General features: G+C 44.6%; 1 pseudogene; it reads right to left on the bottom strand.

Annotated features, from left to right (window-relative positions):
- Positions 1 to 2,314: 2,314 nt before the first annotated feature.
- Positions 2,315 to 5,132, bottom strand: LOC147436846 (uncharacterized; annotated as a pseudogene).
- Positions 5,133 to 6,086: the final 954 nt, after the last annotated feature.

Genomic DNA, 6,086 nt, shown 5'->3' with positions numbered 1-6,086 from the left:
ATACATTGGTGCGACGGCTGGTGGAGCATAAGTCATGGTTTATTCCATTGGTGATGGATGTGGACTATACCAATCTCCTTTTACCATTACTGTAGATGGACTAGGCTCTGCAAAGGGTGTAACAGGCACTAATGCTTGTTCATCTATGACTCCTTCAGAGTGCATGTACTTTACAGGCACTGGATTATGTCCTAGATACGGAGGTTGTTGTCTCAACACAGGTTGAGGTCTTTCCATACCCATTGGTGGTCTTTGAGCTTGGGCAATATTAAGCTGATATTTGTACATGGGTTGTCCTTGTGGCCTCATGGGCACGTTGGAATGGGGGAAGAAGAAAACCTACACAACACGTTGTAGACTTGCCTCTTTATAGCTCAGCGGATACCCAGCACCCCAAACCACACAAACTCACACTTAATGTAGTCCAATTTACAAGTTCCAATTGTCTCGACTCGCTCTCGGACACCATCAATTACAAACATTCACAATCAAGCACTTTTTATCTCATACACCTAAACAATGATATTCAATCACATAGATACTTATGCTTCAAATATACTTTAGCTCATACCTGCCATACCTCTTTTATCCTCTCATGCAACCTATCTCACACTTTCTTGGCACGCACACACACGTAACTTGGGGGAGATTCACGCACACAACCAAGCCAAGGCACAAGATGTCGTCGAGCCAAGAATAAAGAAGATGATGGGGAATAGAAGGACCTTCAGGTCCTCTTCAATTCATCTCAAAAGTCTGAGCGCAAGGTACAATGGTATCGTCTTCACAAAAAAAAAAACTTTGGTCAACCTTCCTCTTCTGAGGATTTTGCAGACCGGAGGTCCTCTTAGTTCTTGAGTAGCCTATACTGGCTTAGCCTCTCTCCGGTAGCGCCCTCTTTGTTGATGGCCTCTGTTTGCAGCGTTGGTGATTACCTGCACATGAACAACCTCCTCATAAAGCCTTTTTTTTTTTAATGCAGCCTGTCGGAATATCAAAATCTAGCCTGTATTTTTTTTTTCGCCTTCTATCTGCTTACGGGATTCCTTATCTTCTGCTGCATCTCCTATGGTGCCCCTTCTGAATTCTCTCCCCTTCCAGGTTGTAGCCCTGGTTGCTCTTGCTGGCCTCCGTCTCAAAATCCTTGCCTCTGCACTACCGCCACTAGATGGCTCTCTTTACCCCAACTTGCGGCCTGCTTGCAACATCTAAAGACCCTCCAATATCGCACTACTTGGAAGCCTTCTTTCAATAGTGACAAGCGGCCTTTTTCTTTGCAGACCCGTGGCATCTCCAACTCTCGCCCTGGTTATGGATCCCTTTCACCAGTACCTCGAATGGCTTCGATCTATTCCTACATAAGATTTGAAGGTAGCCTCATCTTTGTTGTAGGCGACCCTCAAGCCCCTTGCTCCTTCTTTTATTGATGACCCCAGCTCTGCAGCTCGTCACCCTCCAACCTATAGCGCTCTCCTTGTTGATGGCCTTTTGCGTCCTTGCTTGCAGCAATACCCCCCGCCACACCTTTGTCTTTTTCCCTTTCCAGGTCGTTGATGACCCTGGCAGCTCCTCACGCTCCCCTCTCTCAGAGAGTGCCCTCCTCGTTGATGGCTTTTTTCGCTCTTCAAGCTTAACTCAATCCCCTAGTGCCCTCTAGTGGCACTCCCTTGCATGGCCGGATCTCCTGCCCCTTGCTCACGCACTTGGAAACCCCCCATCTGGCGCTATTTTCCCTCATCTTCTCAAAGGCTGTGGATGACTTCTCCCATGCATGGCTTCCACCTGTTGGTCGCTTCAATCCATGCGCCACTTGGTGGCCTCGAACTGCATGGCTGCCCCTTCATCGACTTGCCCTGCTTTATCCCGCCATCTGGTGGTGCCACCCTAAATCTGCATCGTTCTGGTTTTTTTTAAAAAAGCATGGCATTATTTTAGACTTCCAAGATTTTCACTTACACAGCACGTTGTTCCCACCCAAGGACGACCGCAATCCAAAGCACCACCAAATGGGTATAACTCAAGGTCGTGGTAGCCGAGTCCGAATACTCCCGGCTTCAAGTAGCCCTAGACGCCCCTTTGCAGTCGCACTTCAATTGCTCTGTCATTTGCCGATAGTGGCAGCCACTCCAAGTGTGGACCACCCCGAACTTGCCATAATCACGACAAATAGCCTCGTTCAATCTTTAATCCTTGAAACAGTCCTCCAAAAGGAACCTCGTGGCCAAATAATTGGACCATAGAGCAACCGGATAGCATGTTTTATGCATCTACGAACATACCGATCATTAGAGATTAAAACCCAGTCTTTGACCTGCTAATTATTGCCACGTTTGGCATACACATCATGATCAAGCTTGCCACTACCAGCATCTGGTATTGACTTCACCGCCTCGACGTGTATCTGCATGACTCCATACCAATGCAAGAACCATTCTACTAGAGCGACATAACTTTGTTGCACCATCATTGCCCAACCCACTGGTTGAACATTTATGTTGAACCAATGAAAGCTCTAATTATTCAAAATTGTAAACCTGCTAAAACTATGCGAAGATGAAATAAAGTCATATGTACAAAGTTTTATTCATGTAATTTTTCTATCTTGGACTGCATCCTTAAGTGGGATGCCCAAACCCTTCAACAAGAACCTGATGAACATCTGGCGTGAGAGCTCTGTCAAAATAGAGCTTGAGACGAACTCCATTTACCCTGTGTCGAAGGAGCTTACCATTGGACCGCTCTAACTGATAAGTACCATTAGGGAAAGCTCTGGAAATTTTGTAGGGCCCAATCCACTTCTCCTTGAACTTTTTTTGGAACGTGAAGTCAAGGTAGCTCTCGTACTTCATGACCAAATCCCCTTCTTGTAGATCCTTCTTTGGTAACCTGTGGTTGAACTTCGCCACACGTTTCTCTCTTTGTTGCACATAGAAATCTGCTACAGCCTCTTGATCCATCTTCAAAGTCTCCAATTGTGTGATCCTGTCCTGCAAAACATCTCTTTGATTCACATTAGCTCGCCATAAACCTTTTAATGCCTCTAGTTGGATGTGCACAGGTAAGACAACTTCTTTGCCAAACACCAATTCGTAGGGAGTGACATTGGTGGCCACTTTATAGGAAGTTCGGTAGGCCCATAAGCATTTATCAAGATTCCCCTCCCAGTCTTCCACATGTTTATAATATACTTGGTGAGCATGTTAATGATCTGACCATTTGCACTTTCAACCAAACCGTTACACTGTGGGTGATAGGGAGATGAGAATCTATGTTGAATTCCCATCTTCTCTACCAAAGCACGTACTAGCTTGCTGCAGAATCCCTGTCCTCTATCTGATATCAAAAACCATGGCACTTCAAATCGACAACAGACATAATCAAATACAAACTGAGCAACTGAAAGAGCATTTACCTCCTTGACCGCTTTGGCTTCTACCCATCTAGTGAGCCAATAACTTGGGAAACGGGCCAATAGCATCCAATCCCCACTTTTCGAATGCATTTTGGGCCAAGATAGCCCCTTGTGACTCTGCTACTAAACGCCGCTCACCCATAACTTGACATTCATGACACGTCTTACACCAATAATGAACATCTTGTACAAGAGATGGCCACTCTGAGAATGCAAAAGAGTACTTGATCTTTACCTTGATGCCCGCTTTCTTCATGGCATTGTGTCAAGACCATGCCGATCTCCTCCTTGTAGAGAACTCTCCTCAATACACCATCATGGCCGTATACCATAAGGTCTTCACCTATCAAAGTGAACCTGCTAGCCTTTTGGGTAATCCTTTTTCTTTGTAGCTTGGACATGCTTGCGGGACCTGGACCTGTGCTCAAGAAATTGTCAACATCTTTCAGTGTCTCCCTACCTGCATAGCTGGCAAGCGCCACATATAAACCTACCACGTGCATCTGTACCCGGCTACTGGCTAACTGGTCAGTTTCTTGATTTTTCTCCCTCCTAACATGCTTGAATTGCACCACTTCAAAAAACTTTAGCAACTTTTTAATAGAAAAAACCAATGCTTGAGAGAGCCCCTCTTCACCTGCCATTGCCCTAAGAGTTTTTTGATAAACAAAAGATCATCTCCCTTCACTATGAGCCTGGATATCCCAAACTTGATACACTGCTTAAGGCCCAAGTGGAAAGCCAAGTACTTTGCCTCATTGTTTGTATGCACATCCTCCAAATCATAAGCTTTTGAAAAAATCGTGTTACCTTGTGGATCATGTATAACGACTCCGCCTCTAGCTTTTTGGACAACCCTCCTATAAGCACCATCGAACCACATGACAAAAGCTTCTTTTAGATCCGGTTCATCATTTGCCTCTTCCCAAACCACCTTGGGATACATAGGCAAATCCACACCCTTATTTACTAGCACGTCTGCGAGATGTGACCTGCAAGTGTGATCAATTTTAAACTCAAAATCGAACTCTTGTAATTCTAGCACCCACTTCATAATGCGCCTCCCTGGTCGTAGGTGAAGCACCACTTCAGGTAATAAATTGTTAGAGGTAAGCACATAAAACTTGCGAACAATTATATGCACTTTGAACTTCCTGCAAGAAAACACGTGCTATTATTAATTGAGTATTGACCACAAGTTAATCTAATTTTGCAGAATGCTAACAAGCAAGTTTAGTATTTTTTTTTTTATAGTGAACGAACATAGTTGATATAGATGATTTCCTATAGGCGAACCCCACGAAGACAAAGGGTCACAGATCAGCGCTTTGCACGTTTGGTTGGACAAGGCCTACTCTATACTATGTCTAGAGTGATTCTAGCTTGGGCCAATTAGAAGTTTCAATTGATCTGGCTGACATTGCAAACTGGAAGGGGTACAAGTAGGTGTAGATATCTGAACCCACTGCTCAACCTCTATGTAAGACATCTCTCCTGGACTGATGACCCGACTCTCAAAGTAGACGGGTTTGTAGCACCGCCCTACCTTTTGTAGTAGGACTGCACCAATTGCAATTGTACCCACTATCATAGCAATATAAAAATCATCCTCACGGTTGGGAGGACAAACAGTAGGCAATTGACATAAGATTTCTTTAACCCTGTCAAAAGCTACCTGTGTGTCCTCATTCCATTGAAAGCCATGAACCTGTTGACTCATTTTTTTAAGAGGGTATACATACTATGAAAGCATCCAAAAGAATTGAGAGACGTACTTCAATTTATGCACAAATGATGCCAAACCTGTAGCACTTTTGGGAGGCTCCATCAACACAAGAGCCTTTACCTTCCCGGATCCGCTTCGATACCATTCTGTGAGACCACATGCCCTAGCAAGTGAGCTCGAGGTTGAGCTTACTTACACTTTTTGGGATTCAATTGACCACCGCTTCATCCAGTTGATGAAAACATAACTTTAACTTTGACAAATGATCATTCCTAGAGCTGTAACACCCTATGTCATCCATGAAAACTCTGATAAACTTACCAAGGTAGGGACCAAACACTTTATTCATCCAATCTTGAAAAGTTGCATAAGCATTCACCAAGCCGAAGGGCATTCTGCGGTAAGCAAAACAGCCCCATGGCGAAATGAAAGTGGTTTTTAACTGGTCTTCAAGTGCAATGCCTATCTGGAAGTATATAGAGAAGCCATTGGTGGAGCCAAAGTGTGTCGACTCTAGAAGGTGGCATGGGCAGATGTGTACAGGCAAGCAGAGGCATGGCAAAGGACTGGAGCAGCTAGGAAAATCATGGGATGGCAGGTAGCAACGGAAGTGTATGCATGATGCGGATTATTGGCCAAGAAAGGCTCCATGAGGGGCTAATTTGGGTTGCAGGTGAAGGAGATGCAAAGTACAGCTTTTGGGTCGAGGAATGAAGAGCTTGAAGTGTTGAAGGAGCAGATCCAGACGACTCATCAAACCGAGATACGTAGTCCAAGTTATTGAAGGTTAAAGTTTTAGCGGTTTGCAGATTCTTGCCGGACAGGGAAGTTGGGGACAGGTGATCCAAGTGGAAATTGAGGTATAGATGTGTAGATCTCAATTCATGGAGCCTACCCTTTTTTTCGGATTGCGAATCGGAGCCATGGTTTGCAAGATATGATCAATTG

The sequence above is a fragment of the Adiantum capillus-veneris genome, chromosome 17 (assembly GCF_014529385.1).
Source record: "Adiantum capillus-veneris isolate H3 chromosome 17, ASM1452938v2, whole genome shotgun sequence".
NCBI lineage: Eukaryota > Viridiplantae > Streptophyta > Polypodiopsida > Polypodiales > Pteridaceae > Adiantum > Adiantum capillus-veneris.
This window is presented reverse-complemented; position numbering and strand designations above follow the sequence as displayed.